We start from the raw sequence: 14,587 nt of genomic DNA, 5'->3' as shown, positions 1-14,587 counted from the left end.
GCCCGACTTTCTTTTTTTTTCATTTGTAACATGAAATCATATGTAACATATGATCGTCAGGTCATTATAGGACTCAAATGAGAAATGTCTGTAATGCGCCCACTACAAATGCTGACCACATTAAAACAAGAAAGAAATCGACCACTAAGGGTAGCCACTGCTCTTGGTTGCCATTGGTAACACTTAAGAGGGTCTTGGTCCTTTCGGTTCCCCGGGGAGTCAGCATGAACTGGGAAGAGTCTTTGAAGGCACCCATTTACCTTGGTGGAAGGGCTGATGGCTGGAGTCCACTTCTCTGGAAGAAAATCCATGGAAAAAGTGGGTAAGAGTGCAACTGTCCCGTGTGCCAGTTCTAGACGGGGAGGAGGAAAGCAAGCCAGGAAAGAGCAGCAGAGGCCAAGGGGCGGCACAGTGCCACAAGGGCTTGCTGGGCAGAGCCATAAACAGCATCACCGGACATGGGGTGCTGGAGACCACTGCAGAGGATTAACTGTCTCATTAGAGAAGGCCCAGGGCTGAAATCTGGAGACAAACAGCCACGGCTCTGATTACAAACCAAGAATAGAGTGTTAGCAGATCTTCCAGCGTGAGGCTGTGGCCATTCTCTAACAATGACAGGCATATCTGAGTTGGAGGGGAAAATAAGTTACCATTCAAAACAGCACCAGGAGGGTCATATATTATTTTGAATTTTCTGATCTCTGTGTGCTTTAGCAATCTTGGCTGAATATAACAGAATGCCACAGACTTAACATTTAAGCGACAGCAATCTATGTCTAGCTATTGTGGAGGGTGGGGAATTCTAGAGCAAGATGCCAACTGCCTAATTCTGTGCCACGAGGAGGCCCTTTTCCACTTGCTCCGTGTGTCCTCACAAGGTGGAGAAGGAGAAGGGAGCTTCTGCCTGTCCCCTTGTCCCTTTTCTTACAAGGGCCCTTACTATCGTGACACCTCACTCCATGACTTCACATAAACCCAAAGGCCCCACCTCTAACCACCACCACTGGGAGGGCTAGATCCTCACCATGTGAACTGGAGTTAGGAGGGAAGCAACACTCAACACACAAGTATTCATTTTAAAAAGTAATACAGGGGAATTTTTTTCATTTTTCCATTTCCGTGTGTGTGTGTGTGTGTGTGTGTGTGTATGTGTGTGTGATGTGTTTGCATGTGGGGGGGAGTGCATGTGCACATGTGTCTACCTGCACACAGCAGTCAATGGTTGTCAGGGAAACAGGGTCTCTCCAGCAGAACCAGAGCTTGCAAGTATGGCTCTCCTCTCTAGCAGCTTGCTCTAAGGTCCCCATCGCCACTGTCAGCTGGAGTTACAAGCAGGCTGCCACGCCCATTCATCATTTTGCGTGTGTTCTGGAGATGCAAACCCTGGCCTCCACACTCCTGTAACCGACGCTCTCACTGCTAGGCAATCTCCCCAGCCCCATCACTTCAGTAATATATTTTATTTACTCTACATAGTCAAAATAGGATTTCTCTATGTGATCAGTAGAAGACATTATTAATGTAAATACCAGGCTGTCTATCACACAAGATTTGAAATCCAGTGTATATTTCATAGCACATTGAACTAAATTGTGCTTCAAGGCTGACTAGCTACTCAAAACCAATATTCAACACCAAGGGCAAGATGAACACCATCTCCCTGCTCTTTCCAACTGACGAGACCTTTGAGAAGTCTAGATTCTTGCAGCCAGAACAGGACTTTGGAGATGTCTGGGATGTGGGGACACCCCATCCTCCTGCCAGCCTTCCATTCCACTCTAGGAAACCCCGTACTGCACTGACATCCACCCTGTAGGTCAGGTGCCGGAGGCTGACTTAACACATGACTAGGACAAGCTATGCACAATGCAAGCTCTCTGTGCTCTCCACGCTGAAGAACACACCTCTCAGCTCACTTTCTTACTTCAAGCACATGGTGGCTTTGCTGCCCTCTTCCTGCTGCTGCTGTCCCCCCTCCCCTGGCCCTATCAACCACTGGGACACATATCTTCGCAAACAAATAGACATGCCTATGGTCACCTGGTATGGAAAACCTCACCCAACCAGAGGCGGACCCGTTGTGAGGTAGGCCAAGTAGATATGTCAAGAACACTTGCTCAGGATGGAAAAAGCATCGGGAGAGACGCACAGAGTAGAGCAGAGAAGGGAAGAGTTTTCACAGGCAGGAGCACTAGAAACCAGACAGAGAGTTCTTCAACCTCTTCCCCAGACCAGGCGTCCAGCTTTCATTAGAACAAAATGGCTCCCCAGATAAAAAATGCTATACAAAAACCTCCTATATGAGGAGCTCAGAACAATGAATTCCTACCTCCTGTTGCCAGTCACAGCATGGGAACAGCTGTCCTGCCAATACTTTAATATTGCACTTTAATATCTGGTGCAATTTCTCACGGTCATGGCTAGGATAGGTTCTTTGTAGCCTCTTATGTAGAGGAAGCTTGGTGAAAAAGGCCTGCCCCAGAAGTGAAGATTTGTGCACAAATTGAACACAGTTTGCTCGCACCTTCCCTTGTGTTTAATTGAGTTCAGTTTCATGTCATCACAGCAGAGAAGGGAGAGCTCACTCTGGATTGCGGTACCAGATCACTATATGCTGAGAAGGCCTCACCACGATGACCTTCTGGGGACCCTGCAATGCTTTTCATCCCCTGCAGCAGAAGTTCTCATCTTGCATCAGGACTTTCTAGGGGACTTTTAAAGTATGCTAATGGACTGAATCCAGAGCAACTTCTGGGGGTGGTACCCAGGCCTCCATGTCTCCTAAAAGCTCCCCAAGCTATTGTAATATGGATGAACCGAGTACAGAATAAGACCCCCTACAGGCCTATGTTTTGAGCAGACATTATTTTCCATTATGAAAGAAATGCACATGAAATGTTTGTTTGTTGGCTTTTAGGAGCACAAACAGTGAGTGTGACCCAAAGGAGCAATCTCCCTCACCAGTAACACCCAAACAGTTTCCTCCCAGATGGAACTGTTTCTGTGTCTTGTTTTCATTTCCAATGGTTTCCTTTGCATGTGCAGATGTGGATGCGCACATAACATCAATAATAACATTCACCGAAAAGCTGAAAGAAAGCAGTGTGCTCTTGTAGCTGAAATAAACTATTGGTCAAAAACATTGATGCAAAGCTAGGCACAGTATCATGGACATCTAATCTCAGCACTTGGGAGGCAGAGGCAGGCAGATCTCCGTGAGTTCAAGGGGAGCCTGGTCTATATAGTGAGACTCTGACTATATAGTTGTAGTTGAATTGGTGTACGCAAAACTAACATTCCAAATGTGTAGGGAAAGGCTAGGTGGATAAATCTACCCTATGGAATGCAATTACAGAGCAAGTGGCTCTTGGGTGTGGATACTCAACCTTCTTCCTAAGTAAAATAACGGGAATATTTGGAGAGCCCTCAAAATATAGTTAACAAAATACAAGTTATACTGCAGAATTGCAGTCGTTAAAGTATATTAGTGCTGTGAGACTGTAAGAATTGGCTGGAAATCATGCTGATTTATAAATTATAAAGTAGTTTATAAATAGAGTCCAGTTATAAAAGAAAGGCACACCCACACTAAGCTCACACAAAGGAAGGGCCAGGAGGAGCCACGGACTTTGAGTTCAGACCCTTGCAGAGAAGAAAGGGAAATTTCATACCAGGTTGTTTGTTTGTTTGTAAGACTTTCTTTATGTACCCAAGGCAGGCCCCCAACTTTCAGCAACTCTCCTATCTCAGCCCTCCAAGTGCAGGGATTTCAGGCATGCCACCAAACCCTGCCCAACTTCCTTTTGCCAAAGTGCAAAATGAACTCAGTGAAGGAGATTTGACCCTTAAAAAAATGGTGCTAGGAAATTTTGACAAATTTACACTTTCCCTCCAAATTAACTTTGATTTAACCTGATACTTCATAAAAACCAACGCAAAGTAAATAAAAATGTAAATGCAATATGTAAAGCTACAAGTCTTTTAGAAAAAATAGAGGAGAATCTTCAAGAATTGTGGTTCGGTAAAAGGTTAAAACTTAAAATATTGAGCACAATGCATCAGAGAAAAATGTGAGAGGCTAGGATGTGACATGCTTGAGGGGTATTTGATAAAAATGAAAACAAGGATACATTGAACTTTATCAAAATTAAATACTTGTTTTAAAAAAGATTATAGAGTTGGGGAATACACATGTATGTATGCGGTAAAATTTTGGCATTTGCTAAAGAGGCAAACTACACATGTCAGTGAAAGCACATACTGACAGCAAATAGCCACATTAAAACCCACTAAGCAAGCACAGAGTAAAACCACAGTAAGAGATCATGAGTAAAATAAAAAATAGTGATAATGCAAATGTAGGCAAAGATATAGACAGATTCCATTATCACGCACGGCTAGTGGCAATATAATAACCCTTGCTCCTGAAAAATAGTTTGGAACTTCGTTTCCCACAGGAATCAAATACACCACCTTCATCATTTATGGCAGAGAAGTGGGCATTTCCTCTTATGCAAACACTTGTAAGTGATGACAGCGGCAGTTTTATTTGGTATTAGGGTTTGTATGTAAAGTGTCCTCCCATAGGTTCACACATTTGAACACATGGTCCCTAGCTCATGGAGCCATTTTAGCAGGTTGTAGGACCTTTAGGAGGGGTGAATCTCACAGGGGAAGCAGCTCCCTGTGGAAAGGCTTTGGGATCCTATAGCCCCACCCACTTCCTGTCTCCTCTCTGCTTCCTGACTACAGCTGTGAAGTGACCACTGCTTCAAGCCTGTGCCACACCTTTCCTGTCACGAGGGACTGCGTCCTGCAAACAGTAACCAAAGTGCTTCACAGCTGAGTGCTTGGTTGAACCAGTGAGGAAAGTAACTAATGCATTTGTAGTAAACAAAAAACAGAAGCAGCTTTCAAGTTCTCCAGCGGGGAGGAGAACAGATAAGCAGCCTGCTGCAGCGTAGCTGTGCCCTGCAGTGCCTCTCCCTAAAGAAAGGATCAACAGCGATGTGTGCAGAAATTCGGCGGTCCTCATGCTTACAGTCCACCTGGGCAAAACCAGCACTGCATGAATTCCTTCATAGCACACTCACCAAACAGCATGATAGACACAACAGGGCTCCGAGGAGCTGAAAATGGGAGGAGAAACGGGTCTGCCTTATGCCACAGCCTCATATCTTATTGAGGTAGTAGTTAGATGAAGCTCAGGAGACAAAATCGCACATAGTTAAACACACACACACACACACACACACACACACACACACAATGGAGTGCAAGCAGTTGTTGAAATCGGAATGACTGTGGACTGTACCAGCATCAGTGACCTAGTTCTGATACAGCACTGCAATTATGCAGAAGGTTAACTCTGAGTGAGGCTTGGTGATGTAGACCGCAGACTTCTAGGTCTATAAATATTTCATAATAAAAGATGCAAAATACATGAGGCAGCCATTCTTTAATGGTCAGAATGTCTGTAGCATGCTTGGCCTAGAACTCTTGTGTGACTGGGCCTAATGAAACCTGCCTGCCATTAATTAATCAATAGATTAAATTTTCATAGATTAAAATTTGTTATTCACAAGGTATAAATAAAGAGGGTGGCCTGGACATTTACCTCGTGCCCTCCAGAGTGATGCTGTCCTGACTCTGGCTGTCTCACCAAAGCAGAAGCTGGGAGCTGGAAAACTGAAATCTTCTGAGGACCTGGATTCAGGATTCCTGTTAAAGTCACCCAAACTCAAGGTCTCCCTAAATAGAACTCTGTGTGTGCATGAATATTTGTGTGTGTGCATGTGAAGGACAGGGTTGATGCTGGTGTCTTCCTCTCCCACTGAATGCAGAGCTCACTAGTTCATCTAGATGGGTTGACTGGTAAGCCTCAGGGGTCCTTCGGCCTTCACATCCCCAGATCTGGGATTTCGGGCACACACTACCACCACACCATGCTTTTATGTGGGTGCTGGGGTCTGAACTTAGGTCCTCATGGTGTTTGTCCTTTACTAATGAAACCACCTCCTTAGCCCCAGAATTTTAAAAGATAATAATGGCTCAAATGAGTGAGCTTTGAACTACTCAACATCAGCTACACAGTTAAGAAGAGGGTTAGAAGATGGCTTCTAAGAGATCAAAGCCACATGGACTCACATCGCCCAGCAAGATTTGGTAACCTTTAGAAACGCATTTGGGATGGTAAGAGGAAAAATCTGGGTATGAGAATGGATATTAACAAGTCAAGTATTCAGTTGAATGTAAATTTTAATTAGAGGATCGTTTTGGGCACTGTGACCATGACTATAATGCCCTGGGTTTATCAGAGATACCATGGCTTTGGGGTGGTGGCAGCATTCTTAGATGTACCATAGCAGCATGATCATTGCCACAGTTACTCATGTTTACTCACGTAACATGTATTGAGTGGGAGCCTGTGCAACTGTTAGTTACCCTACAAGCATCATCTTATTAATCTTCACAAGATCATGGTGCAATGACATCATCATCAAGACTTGAAAGATTAGGGAAAGAAAGCAAGAAACGCCTCCATAGTGTCGTGGGTCAGCCAACTAGAAAGAGCAGAGTCTTGACTCTGACTCTAGCCATTGGACTTCAAAATCACCGCTCATAGCATCTCTGTCCATCTCCTACATACCCAACTCTCTCTATGTGGAGATTACAGAAGCTCTGCCTTGCCCTGTCCTTTAGACCCCATCTCATCTTCCAAAACTTTTATTTATTTATTTATTTTTATTTTAGGGGAAGCAGGTACAACAGAGAGAAAATGAAGTGAGGGAATACCCCAACAGAAAATGATTGACACCCGTAGGAAAAAAAAAAACAGTAAAGAGAAGGATTATAAACAAGTCTTAAAGAAGACACAAAGGTCAGTAGCTAACAGCAGTGACATAGGCACTGCTCACTCAAGCCCCTCCTACATTCTCAATGGCTACTGTGTCTGTTACACTTTCTGCTTGCTTGCTATCCTCAGTGTTCTGTGAAAGTGTTCCTCATGTTGGTTGCTGTGCCTCCTTCCTGTTGTGCCACAAACAGGGAAATATCACACACACACACACACACACACACACACACACACTCATACACACACACGCTGTTACAGTGAGCATTTACAAACCTTCAGAGAGAAGGGAAAGAGAAAAATAGCTAACAGTTCTTAACTGCCCAGTGTGGCCAAGACCAGGCCACGAGTGCATAGGTCCAGCCTGGTCTGGTGGCACAGGCCTGTGACCCCAGCTATTTGAGAAATTGAGGCAGGAGGATCCTATCTGGGCTACAATAAGTTCAAATCCAGTTTGGGCAGCTTAATGAGACCTGCCTCAAAATAAAAAGTAATACCAGCACTCAGGACGCTGAGTCAGAAGGTTCTCTGTGAGTTTGAGGCCAGTCTGAGATACACAGCAAACACCAGGGCAGGCAGGGTTACATAGCAAAATCTTGCTTCATTTTAAAAAGCTGGTCTTAGTATCCCTCAGGACTGTGTCAAGTACTTGTGTGTGGGAGTCCTATGGCAAGAGGTACAAGGTCTGCAGGTCAGTATTCCCAAATTCCATTCATTGTCTATTGTCGTCTCTGTGACAACCTAGAGATGCCTTTATCAAACCTTCCAAAGGTGGAGGATCTCTATGAGTCAATCAGTGACAGTGTAGCTCAGGGACAGTGTTGCAGGGAGAGTTTCCTGGTCTTTGGAATTACTGTATCTGTGCATGCTCGTGCATGAGCACGCGCGCGCACGTGCGCGTGCGCGCACACACTCACTTCATGCCCATTTCCTTAGAAGAACTTGCACAGACAGGCACTTGGCTATGTTTGCTCACTTCTGCTACGCATGCAGCCGCACAGCCGTTGTTTACCTGAGGTACCTGCATGTCAGGGCAGGGATCCTGGGCCCCTTTGTCTCCTGCTACATGCCTGAGGAAGAAGGAAAGCATTCAAGCCAGCTAAAGAACAAACCGTGGCTTGCCACATAGCTGCTGTCCTTCTGCACCCCAACTCTGTAGGGGTTGGCTCAAGTCAGTGGTCAAAAAGGCAAAGGAAGGATGGAGGCTGCCAGCCCAACACTGGCCACTTCTAGCCACCTCATCAGTTAAAGCATAACTTGTAGAGAGGCTCCCAAATCAAGCCCCAGTCTCAGCGCACTGTCCATTATGAGACACAGAGTTGAACCTCCCAGCCAGTGTCGGCTCCCCTCCCCCGCACCCCACTCCAACCAGTGTCTCCTGACTTACTCCATTATCCCATTATCCCCGGGGATGCCCTCCAGAGTCCCTTGAACCCACTGCCCCGGAGTGGAAACTTACTAAATAAAAACGTGCTTACCTGAGAGAAGGTTCTGGTGACCAGCCGTGGAAAAAACACTTAAGTTCTAACAGCGGTGACAGGGACTCACTAATAAGTCAGCTCAGATTTAAAAGGAGAAAGGTGACTTCATCCCTGGTGCCGTAGAGTTTAAAAAGAGCAACGAGTGCTCGCTGACCGAGCCAACTCTGCCTCCCTCATCCGCAGTGACTCCATCCAGAGCCACAGTCATTGCCCAGACACGCTCAGCCCGCGCAAGGTGGAGCGCTGGAATCCTGGCTCTGTTGTTTCCAAGCCTCTCAAGGTCCCGAAGCACCAATCAGTAGCCTCGGCCTCGCGGGTCCGGGTCACAGGAGAAAAGTCAGGCACTTTCTTCCCTGGGCCATGTCATTATCTCCCAAGAATCCAGCTCTAAAATACCAGCACTCTAGGGAAAGAAAACAGGTAGTTAGCCATCTGAGAGGCAAAAAACCCTGGGAAAGTGTCGGGGAGGAGGAAGGAGAGAGGGAGTCCTGTCTGGAGGAGGGTGGAGGTAAGAACTCCTTGCTGAGGTGTTCTCGGAGCTCCTGGATGTGAGAGCCCACCAAGGTGGCAAACTTTGACTGGACTTTGCAGGGGAAAAGTATTCATTTAAGCAAAGAGGCCCGTCTAACGGAGATGGCTGGGTTTCTTTTTCTTTTACTCACACAACTGTATGTGTCGTCATTTGTCATATTGACAAATCCGTCCTAAATGTGCCCACATTCTACCAGAAGGGGAAGGACATTTACATAAGGAAATGTGAGGTTTGTGTGCTGAATAGAGGCTGCAGCAATTGGGCTTCTAACATGGGAGTCGGGTCATGCTGAGTTGTTGCTCAGTGGGCCAGGAGGCACCTGTTGATGCCAACCCCGTGGTCTAGCTGGGGTGCCGAGTGGTGATGGCACTCAGTGGTAATGGGACAGAGGGTTGAGCTGAGCAGCGGACTGCCTCGTTACCTCTGTGTCACGGGAACTTAAGGGGAATCTAGGGCACTGGACATGGATTCGATTTCTTGCTGAGCTATTCTGAGGCTTTGCCATCTCTCTGTGCCAACTGTCACTGCGGAGAAAACAAGAAAATATCTCTATCCAATCAAATATTGCATGTGAATTTAACAGTAAAAGTGGGAGTTTGAATTCTGAAGGGACTTGGAAGGCTTCTGTTTAGGGTCCAGATAATGTCCAAAGAGAAGAGGGTTGGAATTTTATCAATGATAAGCTCTTGTGAGGCAGGAACCTTTTTGTTCAGTTCATCATAGCCTCAGAGTTTAGCTGAGAGAGAGGTATCAGCTCAGTCCTTTCCATGTTTCTCGAATAAACTTGCTGGGAACGCTTAAAGTCAGCATCCTGTCAGTAAGGCCGTCCTAGAGGGCAGATGCCGGTTTTGTGGGATGCAGGAGACCCTGGTCCTCAGTGCTGTCTCAGCTTTCAGGTTCCCTACCAAATCCAGCGGATTGAAGGAGGTCAGTTTCTGGACCAGGACCTCCTTTCAGACCTCATGTCCTGACACTTACGGGACCTGGGACCAGGACACGGTCCTCAAGGGTAGACAGCCTACTGGTTGCCTTTGTGGTCTATTAAAATTTTCAAACGCGATGGAAGGGTGGGCTGACCCTACAGTGAGCATGCGCAGACAGCTGGCCCTACACTGAGCATGTGCAGACTTGCCCGGAGTGGTTTCAGTGACCAGTACTGTCTCTGCTTTGGTCCTTTGTGACTCCTAACTGTCTCAAACATGTCCCTTGACATTTATGAGTGAAATTATTTTTAAATTATAATTTACAAGTTCTTTCCTGATAATATATAAAAATACAAACGACCAGTATGCTAATCTCGGGTCTGGCAACTTTGTTAAATTAAGGTCAAGAATGTCTGAGTATGCAATCACGACATCTGATGTCATGTATGCCTTTCCGAACAGCAAATGTCCTTTTCATTTATTAACGACTAAGGTCCTGCTGTCCAATATGAAAAAAAAAAAACATGTTGATAGTTGGTGTTCTTGCCTTGCTCCCAATTTTAGAGAAAGAATATTCAGTATTTCACAAGTATGATGTGGGCTGAAGGTCTTTTGCAAGTAATTTGCCAAAATTGAGGTTGCTGCCTTCTACTTTGGGCCTGCTACAAGCATTCATTACAAATGGGCAGTGAGCTTCGCTGAATCTATAAAATGACTATTTGATGTTCTACCCTTACTCTAAAAGGTTACTAAAATTAGTGTTTGAATATGAAACCTCTAAATTCTAATATTGATACTTTGTATTTTCTTTTCTCTTCTTCTTGAATGGTTGTTCAAGGATATATATCTATTTTATTAACATTTAAGTTCTAACTTTTAGGTTGGATGGAATCTCAGGAGGAAACTGAGGCAGGAGAATTATAAATTCAGAGAGAGCTTGAACTATACTGTAAGACCTGGTCTCAAATAAAGAACAAAACCTAGATTTCACCTTAAGTGGTTTAAAAATAGATATATTTTCTTCCTTCTGCTTACTTTGGATTTATGTTGCCTGACTTTCTCTTTTTAGTATCTTAAGTCTTTGGTTTCATACTCTTCCATTATAGATTATTTTGAAGCTAAAGGTGTCCCCTAACTAACCTTTGTTTTAACTGGAGCCACAATTTCAAAACATTATATTTTGTTCTTTTGGTTCAAAATGTTTCTGAGTCTACTTGTTTCTCTTTATTACAATGGGCTGTTTAAAGAGATACTATTCGATTTATTTTTCCTAACACCTTCTTTCTTTCTTACAGATATCAGACAATAGACATATCTCTGTGCCTTTTAAAAATCCATCTTAACATCACCCTTGTGTTGAACCTGTTTAATCTTACAGAACCCTAAGCCTGGGTTTCTGACTTCTGCCTCTTCTTTGTGGGGATGCTGTTTTAATTCTTCACTTAACTTGAGAGTTTGAGAAGATCATCTTCAACCAGAGATGTGTCGGCGGGCATGTGCTGTCTTTGGACACACGTCCTGCCTGTTTGGGAACAAAGTGAGTGAGCAACAACATCTGTACTCACCCTGTTGACCTGTCTGTCCAGAGGAGTTGACCAAGAAAGCATACAACAAGGTTCTTTTGTTTTAAACAAGGTTTTATATAGTCCAGGATAGCTTAAACTATATATAACCGAGGATGGCCTTGAACTTCTGTCCTGTCTCTACCTCCCTGAAAGCACCACCGGGTGGGGGTTGTTTGTTTCTATTTTATTTTGGTTTTTTGTTTGTTTGTTTAATTTAACATAAGTCTTGATCCAAGCTACACAATGAAAACCAATTTCCTCACTGTAACATAACAAAAAGAACCTTATTGATGTTTATGAAATATTTGTTCTTTGGCGTAACTCAAGACAATTAACTCAGAATTGCTGGGAACTAATACCTAAGCAATGTTTTCCTTTTAGAAATGCTTTAAGTGTGGGTGTGCATGTGTGTGTGTCATACATACCAAGGCACATGATGAAGGCCGGAGGATAACACATAGAGACTGATTTGATTCTCCCCTTCTACCATGTGGGACTTTGAAATCAAACTCAGGTCTCCAGGCTTGGCCTGTAACACCTTTACCCCCTGAAACATCTTCCTGGCCCCCGACATATTTCTCAGGGTTCTCTAGATAACTAGAATAGGACCCAGGATGATAAAGTCAATGGGAAGATGCTATCGGCCCACCTCATGGGGTTTAGTGAAACTGAAAACAGCCTGTCTGGCCACTTCTAGGGGCAGGACCAAGGCAAGTGCTAGATCTTGTGTCACACATGCTTAGACTGGCGGCTGTGCTTGACCATTCACTGGCTGAGTGACCCTGACACACGGGCTGCACACGTCTGACTTCCACGTGGTCAACAATAAAAGAGACAAATGGCAGAAGAGGTCAGTGATCTGTGATGACATACTGTATGGAGATAACACAGTGGCCACCGCAGCCCCCTATCTGCTCCCTCCCCACCCTGCACCTACCTCCTCCCAGAGCTGCAGAAACTGCTGTGGGCAGGTCTGGCTAGGTTCTAGCTATCTCTCCTTGACCCTGGCCACGTCAGCCTGGATTAGTGGTCCTGGTTCCTGGACCCAGCATTCGGGTTCCAGTTTCTGAACTTGATCTGGCTCTTCTTTCAGGGCCAATTTTCCATCACCTGTTTCTACCGCTCAGCGCCACAGAGCCCTGGGCAGCGGGTGCTGCTGCAGCAGCTGGCTCTCAGCTGCAGGCTCTCTAGCAGAGTCTCCGGCTGGCAGGGAATACAGCTAATTTTAGACGTCCTGGACTCACATCTGCCGAGAGGCAAGGCCAGGCAGTTCCACTTACCTCCACAGGATCTCCTGAGGGCTGCAGTTTGCAGGAAGCGGGAAGGCCTATGAATCTACCTCATGTAAAGAACATGAGATACATATAGCTGGGTGCCTCAAAAATCGATTTGAATTTGCTATGCTAAAGCCCTTACTGACCTGGGATGGGTTGTCTCCTGCCTGCCCTGGGATCGGAACAATCAAGTGTGATCAGGAACAGAAGGAAAAGTCTGGTGTGTTAGTGGATGGAGAAACCATGCGACAAGAGCCATGCCTGAGGAGTGGTAATGCTGTTCCTGCTTCCGGACCAGGCTCCACACAGAGCAGGTGTCCAGTGATGGCTTCACACGCAGATGTGGAGTGAGGCAGGCGCTTCCTGGAGAAGCTGAGCTGCTCCCAGAGCGTCAGAGGGCACAGTGCTGCCCAGGGGATACCATGCACAGGTTTGGAATTCTTGGAGCTGAGGTTATGTTTCAGGAAGTAAAATGTCTGCCACAAAAGCACGAGGGACTGAGTTTAGATCACTAACACCCATGTAAAACCAAGGCGTAGTGGTTCTTACCTGTAACCCCAGCACTTGGATTAAAGGCGAGAGGCTGCCAGTCTAGCCAGTTAGTGAATTCTGCGTTCAGTGAGAATGATAGAGGAAGATACCCCATGCCAACCCTGGGCTTCCACATAAACATGCATGCACACATGCACAAAGCACATATACACATAAAGCACATGTACATACAAAAATATACATACCACATATATACAAACACACACATATATATCCCATACCTACACCACACATACACACATATATACAAACACACACATGCACAAAACACACACACATTTATCACACATGCACACATACAAACATACATATATACCAAACATACAGGACACATGCACACATGTATACAAGCATACACATACACAAAACACACACATACCATACATATACACAAACATACATGTAAACCATGAATACATATGAACCATACATACTACACATATACCACACACATACACAGATGAAAACACATATATACACAAACATACACATATACCATACAAATATGTATGCCACATATGTACCATACACATATACACATACATCACACATACACACACATACACAACCATTCATACTTATACACAAACATACATCTTTATCACCCACTTCAAGGCCCAGGCAACACAGCATCAGACAGAGCTGGAAGACAGAGAACTGTGAAAAGTTGTCATCTGGGTACGGCATGGCCGCTGTAACAATGATCACACAGAAGATGCGGCTTCATGTACAAGACCTGTGTGCAAAGGTATGTGAAAATGGGAGTCCTGGCTGGGACGAGGGTTCAGAAGGAGTGGGGGAGACTGGAGAGGGTAATGAGAGAGAACAGAATCACAATATGTTGTGTATATAATAGGAAGGAAAAGAAAAATAAACGAATGAAAGAATGTTGGTTCCGAGATGCAGAGAGAAACAAAGCAGGAAAGTACAAAGGTCAGGCTCTGGAAGGGGTCCAGCTGGATTCTCCAGGCAGCACTGGAAGTCATGTGACCCTTGATCCATAGTTTGCCTCTACACGGATTAAATACTCCTCAACAAAGCTTGTTAAGTGCCTGTTATAGAGGGCAGATGCTGGGACACTGTAGTAAGCGATGCAGACGGGTTTCTTACCTGTGTGTCTCTAACAAGCCTAAGAAAACCAGAGCAGGGGTAAAAGCTATCCTACGAGGTGGGCGGTGCTGGGTGCTGTGAAGGAGGAGGCAGGATGGAACGAGCGTCACCGTCACCGTGCAGAGCACTGTGTTGTCAGTCACGACAGATACCCCAAGGACGTTCTTTATTTCCAACATTATCACCTGCAGGAGGAACCACAAACTGAGATTACCCAACCCCCACCCAAGAGCAGACCATTCAAAAGAAATGCCTGACATTCCAACCATTGTAGATAGGATCACCTGCCAGCTCACT

At 45.2% G+C, this 14,587-nt stretch overlaps 1 protein-coding gene across 1 annotated transcript in view; it reads right to left on the bottom strand.

Annotated features, from left to right (window-relative positions):
• The window catches only part of Amotl1 (angiomotin like 1), a 134,919-nt gene extending 126,377 nt beyond the window's left edge, over positions 1-8,542 (bottom strand). The window contains exon 1 of the mRNA XM_085689910.2: positions 8,332-8,542. The gene's annotated coding sequence lies outside the window, so the exon portion shown is untranslated. The remainder of the gene's footprint in view (positions 1-8,331) is intronic.
• Positions 8,543-14,587: the final 6,045 nt, after the last annotated feature.

This window comes from Myodes glareolus, chromosome 4 (assembly GCF_982192425.1).
Source record: "Myodes glareolus chromosome 4, mMyoGla1.1, whole genome shotgun sequence".
Lineage (NCBI taxonomy): Eukaryota > Metazoa > Chordata > Mammalia > Rodentia > Cricetidae > Myodes > Myodes glareolus.
This window is presented reverse-complemented; position numbering and strand designations above follow the sequence as displayed.